Consider the following 18895-nt stretch of genomic DNA (forward strand, 5'->3'; position numbering starts at 1 on the left):
TCAGAGGTATGGAAGCTGGTGTGTGAGCTGCCATTTCAGAGGTATGGAAGCTGTTTGTGTATGAGCTGCCATTTCAGAAGTATGGAAGCTGTTTGTGTGTGCTGCCACTTCAGAGGTATGGAAGCTGGTGTGTGAGGTGCTGTTTCAAAGGTATGGAAGCTGTGTGTGTGTGAGCTGCTGTTTCAGAAGTATGGAAGCTGTGTGTGTGCTGCCACTTCAGAGGTATGGAAGCTGGTGTGTGAGGTGCTGCTTGAAAGGTATGGAATCTATGTGTGTGTGTGCTCCCATTTCAGAGATATGGAAGATGTGTGCGTGTGTGTGTGTAAAAAACCCAGGTGAATATACCTGGTAGCTACAGGAGGTACTCAGGCTCAAACTTTGTACCTTTGGTACAAGTGACAAGAGCCTAAAGTCCCTACCCACCACCCCATATGAAAGCTCCAGATTTTTGGCTCATATTTGTTCTGTTCCTCATAAAATCTGTAGTTTTATGTTTTTTTTTTTTTTGTGGAACGTCAGAAAAGGATTGAATTCAGTAAATAATGACAGGCATTTGAATTTCAGACTTCATATTCTTCAGAAAATAAATGGTAACACAAAACCTTTTATTCTAGCAATTTTCTAAGTTTATAAAAAGGTCACTATTTGAAATTTGTCCCTATTTTAGGGCTGTAATGTATTCCCCTATTACTGGCTTTGTCCAGGTTTTTTGTGCTAACAGGTTGAGAGCTATGGTGAGAAGTAAGAACTGAATTATGTATTCCCCATTATTGGCATTATCCAGGTTTTTTGTGCTAAGAGGTTGAGAGCTATGGTAAGAAGTGAGAACTGAATTCACTAAATGATAACCATTTACGTTCAGGCAATTGCTGATTTGGCATAGTGGCATGTTGTTCTAACTGTAGTGCACAGGGTCCTGGGTTCAATACTTGGTAGTGAAAGGCATGGTGGTAACACATTTTATTCTACTAGCAACCTTCCACAATTATACAAGCAATGTTCAAAATGTGTCCCTGGATTTGGGGAGGTTTGTCCCCCCCCCCCAATAAATTTTGGCTTTTTCCAGATTTCTTGTGCTGCAAAGTTGAGCAATACAGCTGAGTGTTGAGGGGATTTTACATAAACCTGAGAGCTTCAGGGGAAGAGAAGTCTAGTGTTGCTTATGCTGAGTCTGCTTTCATTGTTAATAGCATAACAGGTTAAATATGTGATTTTTACAAGAAGCTGAGAGCTTCAGGGGAAAATAAGTCTAGTCTTGCTTATGCTGAGTCTGCTTGCATCGTTAATAGCATAACAGGTTAAATGCTTGTTTTTGATGCGGAAGGCTGTGGGTTCTACTCCCACAGTATGTAGATGCATTGCTAACACTGTACTGTGTTGAACTTTAAAAGGGGGTGGGTATAACAAGTCAAGGGTGTAGCTACAGATACAGCAGAAGTGAGAAATTGTCATGCACAAGGGCATTTGTGCCTCAGTGGAAAGTGCAAAAAATATCATTGACCCAAATTCAGGAACAGAAAATCATAATTATGCTCTGTGCTGCATTTAAACAAGTACAGTACATTTTCCAGCATTCAAGATAAAACACATTTTTCCACTGCAGACAGTAGAGAAGCAAGAGTGGCCAGTTAACAGCACTGATTTAAAATGATAGTTTTGATGCTTAAGGATGAATGTAGGATAGGGTCTGTCAGTACTTGGACTAAAAATTGGAAGTCTTAAAACATGCAGTTTGCCTAGTTTATTTTGTTGTGCATTTACAGCTATAGAGTTGGTTTGATAACACAAATCAGCGTAAGTCAAGCAAAAAAACTGAAATTGAAAATAAGTTTGAGAAGCTGTGCAAGATGCCTGGCTTACAATACTGTTATATGTATATATGTGAGTGCATATGTATGGATCTACTTCATTTGCCCTAACTTCCGATTGCCCAACACCGATTTACCCGACCCCATTTGACCGAAATTTCATTTGACCGAAAATTCATTTGACCGACACTTCATTTGACCAACAAGCATTATTAGCAAGTAAATGGGATATGCCCTCTTCCCCACTGTAGTGTGACTCTGGAGTTAGAATATATAGTTAGGGGGGGTGGGGGACAAAGCCCCCCACTTACTTTTGTTTTACTAAGCAATATTAAAGCAGAACTAAACATTATAATATGAAATTAAGTGGGGAGGGATGTGCCCCCCACACCCCCCAACTATATATTCGAACTCCAGAGTCACACTACAGTGGGGAAGGGGGCATATCCCATTTACTTGCCAATAATACTTGTCGGTCAGATGAAGTGTCGGTCAAATGAATTTTCGGTCAAATTAAATTTTGGTCATTTGGTGTCAAGCAAATGGGTGTCAGGCAATTAGAAGTTAGGGCAAATGAAGTAGACCCATATGTATGTATATATATATATATATATATATATATATATATATATATATATATATATATATATAATATATGTATATATATATATATATAATATATATATATATATATATATATATATATATAAATATATATATATATATTTAAAAGAACACATGCATGCTTATTGTTTTGTGTGCAAGAGGCCTATGATTTGAAAGCAGCCCAAAGGTAATTTTTATCCACCACTGGCCAGATACATTTTCTTTGGATGTGGTGTGGGTTTCAATGCTATTTCAATGAATGTGAGTTTCAAGGGCAGAGAGGTTTTAATGCTCAGTCTGTTTTCATTCTGAGATAGTATTGCTTTGTTTAGTAGATGTCAATTAGTGTTTGTGCATTGTGCTACAAAATGTAAAAAAATCCAAATAATCACTGTAGAAGTAAAGCAGTATGTACATTAGTGTTTATGGTAAACAGGGTGAAATAGCCAATGGCTGCAGGGGGACTTTTGTGCCATATTTTGTTTGTCTGTTCTTCAGTTTGCGTTTGAAAGTTGGTATCCCACAATCCCACTGGAGTGGGTGGGGTTACGTAAGTATGTATGCAAATGTTATGTTAATCAGATTACAGATGTGTACCTATTTTTTGGGTCCCTGTCAGATGAACGAAAAATTAAAATCTCGACCGCTCGACCACTGGAAACATCGAAAATGTAGTATATCGTTTGTTTTGTGAGATCGCAAAACAGTGAAGATTAGGAAATTTGCCCTTTCCTCACTGTAGTGCGATCTCTGAGTTGATATATATAATTAGCGGGGAGTGTAGGGGGTGCAGCCCCCCGACAATAAAGGTTTCGATATTATGGATTTTCGGTGTTTCCAGTGCTCAGGATTTTAATTTTTCGTTGTTATGACATATACCCAATTTTTCATGGGCCTTGTCCAGATTTTGATGTTTCCATGTGAGAGGTATTCATGTCAGAAATACACAACACGTATGAGGACCAGGGAACACTACATCCTACAAATATCTGGACATAACATCACATTAGGGAAACTACACTCAGCTGCTAACCATGTCACCAAGCACTGTCTAAACTACAGTCAAACAGACACAACACTAACCCAAATCTGCTAGGGGGAATTACGCATGTATTGGCAAATAAATCAGGCACTACAGGGATGTCACAGCATTGAAAAAAAGACATCAGTGTGAAAGTGCATAACCACAACCAATTCAACCACAGTCACAGTGACATACCAGTAAGCCAAAGGAACAGTACAGTATAAGGACTGTGTGAACAAAAATATCTCAACATGTTTGCCCCTCACACACTACCACTGCATATACCGGCCCAATTCACAGTGTACTATGATGCCTGACTGTGGTATGGGACATGTCTCAGTTTGCCCCTACAAACATGTACAGCCGCTAGACCACCAGAAACAGGAGCAGCATACATAGGCAGATAAAAAAAAAGCCATAACACATACATCAATGCCCCTCCCTACACAGGCCAAATAACATTGACACAATACACTGCTAAATCTGAAGGTAATGCTACTCAATGCTAGAAGTCTAAACCTCAAAATGCACTCTCGAGGCACTCCTAAAAATGGAGAACATTGATATCTGTGCAGTAACTGAGACCTGGTTCAAGGCTCCAGGGAACACCCCTGCAATACCAGGCTACAACTCTTACCACACTTTTCAGCCGCCAAACCAGGATCGAAACACTAAAGGTGGAGGAGTGTCCATATTCACCAAGGATATTCACACCACCAAGCTAGTTGCCCAACACAATGTGTCTGAAATTCTCCAGGTGCAACTAACACTAGGTAAGACTGCAATCCAAATTGTAGCTTGCTACAGATCCCCCACCATACCCCAAGATTCTCACTACACCTTTCTAAACATACTGGAAAATATTAAGATACAACCAAACACCCTAATACTGGGTGATTTCAACTACCCTGCCATTAACTGGAAAAACTACTCATGTACCAACACCTTTGCCCAACGGTTCTTGGAATTCATAAATTCCAACGCCCTGGATCGACTAATCCATAGTCCCACCAGGGGCTCCAATATCCTAGACCTGGTAATTACCAACATGGGAAATTGATGCTCCACACCTATGGTCACCCCCTCGTTGGTCAGGTCAGACCATAAGCTAATCACCCTAAACATCCACATCCCACTTCCACTCCCCAGTATGGAAACCTCCATAAAATCTTCTCCAAAGCCAACTTCTAGCTACTCAAGTCAGAAGTGACAAACTTCATGACACCCATGCAGACGGGAACTGAAAGTTCGACTGCTGAGTCCTATACTAAGGCACTGTACAAGCACATCCACTCATGCATGAATCATGCCATCCCAAATAGAACCAAGATGTTCTTCTCCAAAAAAAGGAAGCCAATCTAGTGGTCCACTGCCACAAACAAGCTTTACAACATAAGGAAGAAACTGTTGCAGAAAAGAGAAAAATCCCACAGTGCAAAAAATTCCCTTACCAGCCTCAGTAAGAAGCTGAGATCCCTTGTAAAATCTTTCAAAGCTAGTTATGAAAATAAAATTGCCAAAGATTCCAAAGACAACCACAAGTCATTCTATAACTATGTCAAGAATCTAAATGGCAATGCTCATATCTGCTCTGAGCTACAACAGAATGGCATTAAATATACTGATCCCAAGGATATTGCCAATATCCTGGCAGATCGATTCAGTGCCAACTTCACCCCCCTCGCACCCCCTAAACGGCCCATCTCAATACCAGAAGATTGCCAAATTCCGGTAATAACAGCCACACAGGTAAAAAACGCACTCTCCAAAGCTAAGAATACAGCATCCATGGGACCAGATGACATCCCGGGCTGTGCACTACATGAAATACAAAATGAACTGGTACTTCACCTAAGTGTCATGTTTAATCATACCCTCACCTCAGGCTTCATGCCCACTGAGTGGCGCACAGCTACAGTTATCCCACTCCACAAGGGGGGATCCACCTTGGATCCCGGGAACTACTGCCCCATCAGTCTGATGAGCCTGATCTGCAAGGCCATGCAAAATATTATCATGGAACTTATAAACAAAGATATTGTCAACCTTCAAACACTGGACCCCACCCAGTTTGGCTTCGTGAAGGGCCGATCTTGTCTCTTGAACCTGATTGACTTCTTTGAATCAGTCTCCATAGCCATGGATAGGGTAAAGCAGTCCACACAGCCTATCTGGACCTCGCCAAGGCCTTTGACACCATCCCCCACTCTGGAATCATAGATAAACTTACTAAGCTGGGCATTAATCCCTACATCACTTGATGGGTTGCCAACTGGCTTACTGACAGAACCCACACTGTAAAAGTTGCTGACTCCAAATCCAGCTCCAGACAAGTGACAAGTGGAGTACCTCAGGGTTCAGTTCTGGGACCATTCTTGTTTGGTATCTACTTCTCTGAAGTACAGGCCATCACTAAGGGACTCTGGCTAACAAAGTTCACAGATGACTGCAAATTGGGAGCCATTATTGAATCCCCAAATGATGTGGATACTCTACAAAACGGCCTTACAGAAACAGATGTTTGGTGCCAGAGCTATGGGCCCAAGCTCATTGCCAAGAAATGTATAGTTATCCTCTTTGAGATAAAACATGTATCCATGAATTACCACATAGGTGGCAGTACACTAAACACTGAAAGTGTGATAAGAGACTTAGGGACACAGGTGGACAGTGGTCTCACCTTCAATAACCACATCCCCACAACAGTCAGGAAATCATTCTATGTGGCACACCTCATCACTAAGGGCTTTTCATCCAGAAAAAAAGGAGGTCATTGTCCCACTGTACTCATCCCTCATTAGACCCATTATAGAATACAACGCCCCATTTGGTATGTATCTCTCAAGACATCTGCAACAACTGGAAAGGCTGCAGAAATACCTCACTAAAAGAATCACAGGCCTAAAGCAGATGCCCTATGCTGACCACCTTAAAAAACTCCAGCTATACTCTGTCGCATATCATCTACTCAGAGGCGATCTCTGCTTAACATACAAGGCCATGTCAAACCCAGAGCTGTTGGACATAATACACTTAAAGAAATCCCAATCCCTCAGAGCCGCATGTTTCAGGGATCTAAACCTTGTCATCACAATAAACAAAACATGCTGGAGGGATAGGCTCCTGACCCAGAGACTCCCCAGACTCTAGAATAGACTGCCCATACATGTCAAGCAGAGCGCCTCCTTGGCCCTCTTCAAAAGGAACCTTGACGATTGGATGGGAGAAAGGAAATTCACCCCGGGGATCACATCAGTCGCCCAGCTAGACAGGGGTCCAGGGAAGTAAATAATGTGGGAAGAAATAGCCAGGGAATTGTTATGGCTAGGCTTGTATAGGCCCTAGGGCTGATAGCCTAGTACCAACCTATGAACCTATCAACCTATAAACAATCCTGAAAGTCTCTCAACAATTTCCAGAAATACACAGACCTCTCAACAACTGTACAGACCACCCACAGAATATCCAGGCATTCCCCTCATATATAAGGCTTCTTCCACTTAACATGTCTGGCATTCTGATACATCATTGGGATAATGTCAGGAATGTATGCACTAAATAATCATATACCATACATATTAACCTCTTATTGCATGACATCTGGGCAATGCCTGACATAATTGTGGGACAGAGGCCCAAAAACAGGGGCATACTTGAAATATTGCTATTATAAAGCTGAGAATGTTGCTGTTGTAACAGAGTTAATTGTAGCATATCTTTTCTGATGGATATGAGGTCAGAAACACAAATTGATGTTAGCAGTTACTGACTGGAATCCACAGAGTATGCTAGTGATTTTCAAAAGACAACAAATGTCTGAGGAACACACCAAACATAGGAGTCCAAATTCTGGCAATTCTGTGGATAGCCCTACAGTTGAGAGTTATAGCAAACACATAACACTGTCAGAGTTAAAATCACCAAGGAAATCCATGTCCACACAAGCCCTATTGGACAAGCATTAATCTAAATGTATAACAGCAATACTTACATTCTGCCCCTATGTCTGGAACATTCTCCCCCATTATTTTGGCCTGTCTCCACAGTTTTAGTTGTAAGAGATATTTCCAAATACCCTCTGTGTTGCTGTTGTTCACACACCTCCATAAAGTTCTCCTCACTGGCAAGGAAAAGGGCCAATACACACTTGACATACTCAATGATAGGAGTGTGTTGGCATGCCATTGGCTATATGAATAACAACACAGCTGTCCTGCATGCAATTATCAAGTGGGGGACACTGATTGGTGCACAGGCCATCAGCTGCTCATGAGCATTACCTACATAAGGCAAGCTGCTGCCTATGCAAAACAGATGTACACCCTACATCCTTGAGAGAGAGAGAGAGAGAAACAGTGAAAAGAAACAAAAAACAAGCAGGACATAACCACCTACACTTGAATAAAACAAAACAAGTATGTCAAACAAGTAAGCATGTAATGCAGTAAGGGGTTTATAAGAATGGGAAATAGGAACTGTAACATATATGTCTCAACAAGACTTGCTGTACTGATACATTGCTGATCAGAACCTATGGCCATAGCATCTGGGTCTGTCTGCAGTGATAGATCATATGTCAGGCCCTTGAGTCACCCCAGGAAAGGATGGCTCACATATGACTACTACTGCAGTGTGTTGAACAATATTGACTGTGACAATGGTAGGCCAGCTACTGGGATGTTGTACATATCTATATCTTACTTGTGAATACAACTATGATATACTTGGTTGTCTCAGAAATGAGAGAGACCTATACATGGTATTTGCACAGTAAAGTACTTTTCAGCACATGTGTGTTGAACTGCATGTGATATACTGAGCTCATACCATTAAACTGTCCAGTGTTATGCACACGGACCATGTGCATGCCTCATATTTGAAGTATTTTACTCATACAGTTGTGTTATGTCTGACAAATCATTTGACAAATCTGTGAAGACCAACATTAGATCTCTTTTTTCTTCTGGCTGCTCCCATTAGGGGTCGCTACATGGATCATCTGTTGCTATTTCTGCCTGTCCTCTGCATCCTGCTCTGTCACACCAACCACCTGCATGTCTTCTCTCACCACATCCAGGAACCTTATCTGAGGCCTTCCTCTTTTCTTCTTACCTGGCAGCTTCATCCTTATCATCCTTTTCCCAATATACTCAGCATCTCACTGCAGCACATGTCCAAACTGATGTAATTTTGCCTCTCTGGCTTTGTCTCAAAACCATCCAACATGGGCTGACCCTATCATATACTCATTGCTAATCCTGTCCAACCTTGTCACAACCAGTGCAAATCATAACATCTGTAACTCTGCCACGTCCAACTGTAACTCCTGGCTTTTTGCCAATGACACTTTCCCCAACCCATATAACTTAGCTGGTCTCACTAGCCTGTTGTAGACCTTCCCTTTCACTGTTATTGGTACTTGTCTGTTACAAATCAGTACTGACACTATTCTCCACTCTTTCCATCTTGCCTGTACTCTCTTCTTCACCTGTCTGCCACAGTCGTCATTACTCTGAAATGTTGATCCCAATCATTTATACTCATTCCCCATTGCCAACTCTCCTCCTTGCATCCTTAACATTCCACTACCCTCCCTCTCATTCACACACAGATATTCTGTCTTAGTCCTGCTGACCTTCATTCCTCTCCTCTCTATGACACATCTCCACCTCTACATGGTCTCCTAAATCTGTAGCCTACTCTGAGTACAGATCACAATGCCATCTGCAAACATCATAGTCAACGTGGACTCCCGTCTGATCTTGTCTGTCAACCTGACCATCACCATTACAAATAAGAAAGGGGTCACAACGGATCCCTGATGTCATCCCACCTCCACCTTAAATGCTTATCTGTCACTCCTGCTGCAGACCTCACCATTGCCACACCACTCTTGTACATATCCTGTACCAGTCTTACATATATCTCTGCCATTCATGACTTCCTCATACAATACCACAAGTCCCCTCTAGGCACCCTGTCATATGCTTTCTCTACATCCAGAAAGACACAAAGCAACTCCTGACCTTCTCTGTACTACTGCATCAACACTCTCAGAGCAAACATCACATCTGCAGTGCCCTTACCAGGCATGACAACATACTGCTGACTACTGCTCATTACCACCCTGCTTAACCTAACTTCCACTACTCTTTCCCTTGACTTCATGGTGTGACTAATACATCAACCTTAATCTTAAAATTGTACACAAATTCTTTCTCTCCACTCCACATGCAACCTCTCACTTTCCAAGATGATATTAAACAATCTGGTGAAAAATACCACTGCCATTTCCCCTAAACACCTCCATGCTACCACAGGTATGTCATGTGGACCAACAGGCTTTTCAGTATTCATCCTCTTCATAGCTATCCTTACTTCCTCCTTGGTAAGCCGTTGCACTTCCTGATTTACCATACCCACATCATCCAACCCCCTCTCTCTCATTCTCTTCACTCATCAACCTCTCAAAGTACTCTGTCCATCTGCTTAACACACTCTCCTCGCTTGTGATTATGTTTTCCTCATTATCCTTTATCACCAATATCTGCTACATATGTTTCTTAGGTCAGTCCCTCTGTCTAGCCAACCAATACAAGTCCTGTCAACCCTCCTTAGTGTCCAACCTGTCATGCAAGTCATCATATGCCTCATCCTTAGCCTTTGCCACCTCTCTCTTTGCCATGTACCTCATCTCCTCATACTCCTGTCTACGTTCCTCATCTGTCTGACAATCCCACTCCTTCATCCCCAAGCTCTTTCTCTGTATACTGTCCTGCACTTACTCAGTCCACCACCAGGTGTCCTTGTACTCCTTCCCCCACCCACGTCACACCAAGCACCTTTCTAGCCATCTCCCTTACAAGCTTTGTTGTACTTACCCAGATATTTAATAAATCATCACTACCACCCAGTGCCTATCTTAACTGTTGCCTGAACTACACCTCACAATCATACTTTTCCAGTTCCCACCATCAGAGCCTTGGTGCTGACCTCGCACTCCTCCTCTTTTTTATCATCAACATCATCTTACAAACCAACAGTCCCTGCTGCCTAACTACACTTTCCCTTGTCACCACTTTACAGTCTCCAGTGTCCTTCAAACTGGCCCTCCTACATTGGATATTTTCCATCTGTGTGCATCTCCCTCCACTCTTGTATGTCACCCTATGCTCCTCTGTCTTGTTATAGTATGTATTCACCATAGCCATTTCCATCCTTTTCGCAAAATCCACTACAATCTCACCATCTGCATTCCTTTGCTTAACACCATACATACCCATCACTTCCTCATCCCCTGTGTTCCCTTCACCAACATGGCCATTGAAATCTACTGTAATCACCACTCTGTCACCCTTGAGTACAGTCATCACCATGTCTTCCAACTGACTTCACATTTCTCTTTCTCATCCATCACACAAGCAACTTGCATAGCATATGTTCTAACAACATTCATCATTACACCATCCATTTCCAGATTTATAAACATCACTCTATCATACACTCATGTCATCCTCCAAAAACATCCTTGGCATACTATTCCATCAGGAAAACCACTACCCCCTTTTCCTTCCCATTCATACCCTGATAGCACAGTTGTGACCTGGCTCTGATACAGCTAGCCATACTCCCCTTCCATCTGGTCTCTTGCACACACAACATATCCTCCTTCTTATGGCCATCATATGAGCTAGCTCTGTCCCTATACCAGTCATACTGCCAACATTAAAAGTTCTTACCCTCACTACCACACTCCTAGCCTTTCTCCTCTCTTCCTGCCATATGAGTGTTTGACATCCTCCAGGGTATGTCTGTCAATGCAAAGGCTACTGTGCTATTGAATGACTCAAGTTTGTTACAGCAATATTAAGACAGTGTCACTAATTACATTCCATTGCCCCCCATGTATGTGTGGTATCCTACAGATGTCCTGCTCTAACAGGTTGAGAGGGATGACTGGACAGCCGGAGTCTGAATACAGTCTGCTATACTGACATTGAACAGAAAAGTATATCAGGTATTACCTGTTCACATGTCAGTATGAGCAAGTGTATCTGGCCACCTCATAACAACAGACATGTGATGCAAAATGTCAGTTAAATAAGCTGTACATGTACACATGTGTAATCTTAGTTACTGTGCATCCAACAGAGTGACATTTCTACAGCTACTGATTGTTGCATTGCCCTGACACAGCCATGGGTACTACAACAAGCATGATTATCTATTTGTAATTGGAGAGTTGTCCAGCTGTGTTATGACTGTGTGTCCATGCCTACTACAAACAGTTATATGAACACCAACATAGCTGTATGGATTCAGCAATGCCTTACTCGTAAAACTTGCCTCCCCCAAAGTAGAGTAATCCCTTTTGCTGGACAGCAGCAATACAAAAAACCAAAAAACTAACAACCAAGAATTGGACAAATAACTAAAATAAAACAATGAATCAAACACAAGTTCAGTCCCAAACAAGGCAGAAGATATAAACACAAATATAAATAAAATATAAAATTTAATGACACAAGGTAAGCACTTTCACAGTTGATAACCACTTCATCTGATCTGAGAAGCAATGCACAAACCACAGCCTTGGCCCCTATATTGGCTGTACAGGGCATATTTGGAGCTGGCACCAACTTGGCATCAAGTCAGCCTTTGTCTGATCAAGCATATAAGGTCACAGGTGGAGTACTGTAAAGCTAACTATAAGTACAAATTGGACACATCCACCAAGGCCATCTTCACATATGTCTGCAATCTCAGAGGCAACAAACCAACCCACCCTGTAATGGTGGTCAATCAAACCACATACACACACAACATAGCTAAAGCCAACCTGCTGCAGTTATGTTTACAGCAAACATCACCCCCTTGCTCAGCATCACTATAGGTGTATATGCACAGCACCCACACCATTCCCCTCATCACAAGTGAGCAGTGAGCAGGTACATATTGCCTACTGAAAGGCAACAAACATAAGTATCCATGGGACCTGATAATACCCCTGTCTGCATGCTATATAAACACAGGCATGTGCTCTCCAGCTCCATTACACACTGTAGTCACACCAAGCCTTGGCACCATCCACACCCCATCCGCATTGAAAATGGCCAATGTCATCCCTCTACATAGACATGAATGAGGAGTAGAGGATTATGAAATGAACTAGCTGTCATTGTGGGGAATATGGCACATCAGGGCCAGCAGTGCAATGCAAGTAAATACAGTACTGATAGATTACTGGGGTATGTTGTGGTTGTGGTGTATGAGGTCTTGTGATGTGTTTCCCTTTTTATGTCTTCCAGGTGCAATGTCACATCAGCAAAGGTCTACTTTCTCAGCGGCTGAGACAAATATAATCATAGAAGCCATACTACAGTACCATGCCATAATGTTTGGCTGGAGCCAGAAACATCTGTGGGAGAGGACCAGCCTGTGGAATGACCTATTCCACAGGGTAAATTATGTCGGCCTACATGCATGTACATATGAGCAGGTCCGGCATCGTGCAAAGGACCTAATACTCCATGCCTGGCAAAGGGCCGCTGCAGCAGCCAGGGAACACACAGCCACAGGTGGGGGCCCAGCCATGCAGCCCCCACTGACACCCACCGAGGATCTCCTCAGCACCCATCCCAGTACAACAGCAGGGTACAGACCCCCTACATGCTGGAGGTGGGTGGCACCCAGACAATGGATGAGGAGTGTGCAGGTAATGCCCCAGTGGAAATTACTAGACTAGTGTAGCAGACATACTTGTATTTGTAGAGTATCTATGTGCATGTGTCAGGTCAGATTGCAGTTGTGGATGGGGTTTTCTAATGCACAGAAGTGGACATCTATGATGAAGGACAGCAACTTGTGTAGTATTGGGGGTTTTACTGTAAATGTGCAGACATGCTGCATCCATCCTGTACCAATGCCACATGTGAGTCTGCTGACAATACTTCTCTCCCACAACTACCTAGGTCTATCCGGTCTGCATGTTTGATAGCAGCCTGAAGCTGCGGAGTATGGAATTGTTCTGTTGTGGTTTGCCAATACCCTGGGCATGTGAAGGCCATGCAATGTAACATGCACAAAACTGTCACTCATAGCCATATTGCTTTATGTGCATGCTCACTTGTGGTGGGGTTAACTGCATTGCATCACAGTGGTCACCTCAGTGGCCTATCCGAAGAGAATGTAACATCCCTGTAGCATACCTCACAATCCATCAGTGCAAGACTTCTGGACATAAACCAACAAAACGGGGGGACAAAGGGCCTAAGATAGGGACATATATGAAACATTAGTCTCATACAGTGGATATAAACAGTGTACACACCCCTATTAAGATGCTAGGTGTTTGTGATGTATATACAAAATTGAGACCACAATATGTCAGTCCACACCTTTTCCAACCTGTAATGTCACCTATGCCATGTACAATTCAGTTATAAAACCAATCAATCTGCTAGGCACCAAATATGGATTATACAAACCTTACAATAACCTGGATGCATATGTGTGCACACCCTTCAAATAATATTTTATTGCACTAGCTTGTGATTTACTGACAGCATTCAGTCTGCTTGGGTACACACCTGCCATCAAGTAAAGGCACTCTGAGTAACACCAAATAACAGTCTGCTGTCCAAGTAGGATATTCATGACATTTGCTCAGTTGCCTGCAACAGCAACAGCCATGGCTTGCAGACAGCTTACAAAGCAGCAAAGGGATCTCATATTTGAAAGGTATCAGTCAAGAGTAGGGTACAACAACATTACCACAGGTTTGCATAGCCCATGGAACACAGTGGAGAAAGTTGTCAAACGGTAGATTGAATATGGGACAACAGTGCTGTTGAAAAGAACTTGACATCTCTCCAAAAATGATGACAAGACATGTCAAAACCTGGTCAGGGAGGCTGCCAGGAGACATACCACAACACTGAGGGAGTTGCAGGAATCTCTTGCAAGTACTGGTGTTGTGTACTACATGTGAGAACACTCTCCCATGTTCTGCATATGTCTGTCCTATGGGGTATGGTCAGAAGATGGAAACATTTCCTACACCGAAAAACATCCAGGGGTGGATACAATTTGCAATACAGCACATCAATTCTCCCAAAGGCATATGTAAACATGTGTTATGGTGTAATGAGACTATGGATTGACCTCACATCCACAATAGCAAAAGGTATATGTGGTGCAAAAGCAACACCCCTATTAACCTGAACACCAACATCCCCATGCTGAATCACGCTGGTGGCATTGGCTTGCTGTGGGATGCTGTTCCAAAGCCAGAACTGGGCCTGTAGTCAAAGTGGTGTTAATTCAGAACAGTTCCAAATAACACCCACGTCTGGCCAAAATCCATCAGGCATCTGCAAGAATGCTCAGGATGGGGAGGGGTGTCAGCCTTCAACATGACAAAGACACAAAGCATACATCCCAAGCTACCTAACAAAGGCTCCACCTGAACACACTAATGGTTATGTACTGGCCCAGCCAGATCCTAGACCTACACCAGATAGACATACTCCAGTGTGACATGACGAGGCCTGTGCCCATGAGCCACCCTTGCAATCTGACAGAGTTGGGTGACCTTTGCATGGAATAGTAGCCACATAATGCCAAGTCAAGATGTGCCATGCTGATAGACACCTTCACAAGAAGAGTGAATGCTGTAAGTCACATACAAGGTGCTTCAACAAAGTATCATTTTAAGGGTGTGCACACTTATGCAAACACCATATTGTACATACTGCAGTCATATTTTACATGTAACACATCTGTTTATTGATTGGATTGCACAGGTCATATGTCACATGAAAAGTGGATAGCATATTTGAATGCATTATTGCAGTGTCATCTCATATACACAAACATGGCATGTTAACAGGGTTGTGTACACTTAGCATATCCACTGTAAGCTTAGAAGGTCGGTGGTGTAACAGGAATTGTGTGACCATACATATACTGCTGGTATGGAGGTCTGACACTAAAATGTATGTCATTAATCAGTGATGCCACTCCTCAGAATATCCCAGTTATGTATCATAGAAACACAGAGGTTGTGAGAAACAGAACAAACATATGAGCCAGTCATCTACACATCCTGTGAGGATCTGTACAGTTGTGAGGTATGTTCTGTAGTACTTGCCACTGTGCTATACAGGTGAAAAGCAATGATGTGTACATGGGTGCAGTCTGTGCTGGGGAAGTACCATCACTTACTAACACTAATCACATATCATAGAACTCTATATTGTTAGATACATGTAGTAAAACTAGTTGCAATGCATAATGTTGAGGGCCATGTGTCATGCATGTCATCATTTGGGTGTGTGGTCTGCGTAACAGATTTGTGCCACCTTACCGTGTGTGTGTGTGTGTGTGTGTGTGTGTGTGTGTGTGCGTGTGTGTGTGCGTGTGTGTGTGTGCATGCACGTGCATGGGCACATGTATGTGTGTCCATGTGTGTACCAGCCAACCCCAGAGTGCAGGTATTAATGTACATATGTTGTCTTCCCCTCACAGGTGGCGATGGGGTTTTGGTTCCCTCCTGCTTGGAAACTCATTTCATTACCCCTGCAGACTCTGACAATGATGATAGGAATAGTGAGGTACAGGTGGGGTTGTTAGGAGCTGAATCTGTGCCATTGGTTGGCATCCCAATCTTGTCCACACCATCCCTGCACACAGTTACAATGCCCACACATACCCCATCCCCAGTGGCCACAGATGATGAACAGTTGGCAGGTGGTGGCTATGGCAGGTGTGAGTGTAGACACTGGCCATAGCTAAAGTGCAGGCAAGGTCCCACACAGGTGGATGGACAGGTGTGCTCACAGAAGGACTGCTGCTCATCAATCTGCTGTCACAAGTTCCACAGCAGGAGTCACCAGACACATGTTTTGGGCTGCCATGGATGCACAGGTACATAGTGAATAACACACCAGACAAATACTCAGGGTAGTGGATGCAACTCTTCCTGATGCATGTGGCAACATACATGGCCTTGTTGAGGCCACACATCAAAATACTGAGGTCATGAATAGATGGTGGGGTGAGACCTTGGCAATCCTCGATCGTGGCATGTCTGTTCTGTAGCATATGATGGGAGATGGGCATCGGCCACATGGACATAGGTCAATACCAACAACAGCTGAGAGTCTATGGAGCTGTGCACCTTCACACTCCCATAATGACAGTGACACCAGCACTAACAAAGGGGGGTTGCTGTCCACATCACACCAGAGCAGGCCATGGGCATGTGGTCCTTTCCAGTCCCTTCAGGGATACGGATCCAGCAGACAGCAGTCACCATCAGGAAGCAGTACTGCATCTGGCCTTGAGCCTGGTGGTGCCACTGATACCCATGACTAGCTCCTGTGTCTGGGGCTGGAGATGGTGAACTGGACACCCTGTCATGTACAGTCCACAGCTGTCCAATGTACCCCTATGTAGGGCAGCCACATGGCGTAACTGTGTGCATACATACACACACTCATCTGTATCACAGGCAGATCACCGCCAGACACACAGAGCACCTCTGCACAGCCCATCTGTTGGATACCCCTCCAAACACACACACATGATGTCAACCGTATGGTCCAGCCTAGGCCTCTGGCAAACCCAGTCCACATCCTGTGCATATGATGATACCTATGTCACATCCCTGTCATCCTTACCATTGATGTGGGGACATGATAATATGGGTCTGATGCACGGGGTGAATGTAGTATGGTGTAGCTATGTAATACTATGTAAGCTGCTGTCTGTTTGCATTTGTTATGGGTACCCATACAGGTGTAAATACCTTATTAGCCAGGGTGCATTACCACTGTTAGTACCACTGACTGAATGTAGTCTGACATGCTGCATTCTGTTTGTGTTCCAGGTGTCTGTGTGTCTGCAGGCTGTGGCCCTGCAGACATTCCCAAGAGGGAGTATGACAGAGTGGGAATACACCGACCATGTCAAAGACAAGGTACAGCTTTAAATGTACATGTACCAGGTGTGTATGCATGCAACAGTGTATGAAGGATACTGTTGTCAGACAGTGTGACCTTGCATGCATACCCCTTATCACATACAGGCAGCCTTCAGACATGTCAACTCAGTATTGTGTAGTACCACAAGCTCATTACATACAGAACAGGTTACTGTGGTACTGTCAGCAGGTTCCTCACAAGCGTAGCCATTACCTTAACTGCAGGTGATTCACCTGTCAACACCTGTTATTCCTGTGATTCTTTTCCCATACACTCAACCCTGATGCAGTTGAGGGCATGCATGCATGATACTGGGTATGACAGGTTTGTTATATGTATTCCTGAGTTCACCGGATGGAACAGGCAGACAAAATGGGAAATCCTTTGCATACACACAAGACTGACACAGGGGATGTGCATACAGTAACAAACACAGTTGGCAATAGACAGATTAGTAAACCTACATTTCCACCTTGATGTACTGTACTACTACATACACATGACATGCCTCATATAGATTATATGCACAGGACATAACACACTACCTCTTACAACATGTAATGTTCTGAATACCTTCATGGCTGGTGAGATAACCCACCAGAAATAGGATGTGGAGTCATGTATTGCTCTTACAAGCCAGCACAAGTGATAGTGTAGCAGACATTGTATCAGCATGATGTTTCAGACAGGTATGATGCTTGATGCTGACATGTGTGGCACTACACTCATTGTGGCTAATTTGGCAACAATATCACATATATGGGCATTGTTAAGGGACACAGACCACATATAGGTTACAGACATCTGGATATTCCATAGACATCTGTACAGATGACTCGTATAGTGTGCACAGTGGTTTAACATGCTTCATGTAAGGCAGATGCCGTTACCATGCTGTATAAAGTAATGCCATTGGGAGGTGGTGAACAGGCATGGATGGTATACAAATCAAAATGGTATCAGCCAAACACAATATGATCTTCACCCAAAGACAAACACACAGTTGTCAATATTGAGATTAGAACCCCTACCTACCTAGTTATTTCTATTATAGTGTTAAGCAGTTATCAGATGTGCCATGGAGCTTACATAATTTTATTAAGTCCCAAGGTACTTCTAAGGTGAATAACATCAGCAGGCCTAGTAAAGTAGGGTGATGGGAAGTTTACAGGGTGGTACACAACTCAAAATGGTATAACACACACAGTATATGATTTTCACAGGTCTATATTACATTCTCGAAAGTCGACAATGTCGAATCTGACATTATCAACATGAGGATAGCAAAACTGAAGAACATCAAACAAGTAAACAGAAATCTCCGTAAGGGGAGATTTCCATTTACTTCAATGTTGTGCGGTGTTGGAGTTTGTATATTTAAGTAGCAGCGGGTGTGGGGGGTGCAGAGGGCTTGCCCCCTTGCCTACAACTTTTAGTTTTTTTTTTATTTTTATTTTTTTTTCTGAACATTT

The sequence above is a fragment of the Protopterus annectens genome, chromosome 2.part1 (assembly GCF_019279795.1).
Source record: "Protopterus annectens isolate FY-2018-M chromosome 2.part1, PAN1.0, whole genome shotgun sequence".
NCBI lineage: Eukaryota > Metazoa > Chordata > Ceratodontiformes > Protopteridae > Protopterus > Protopterus annectens.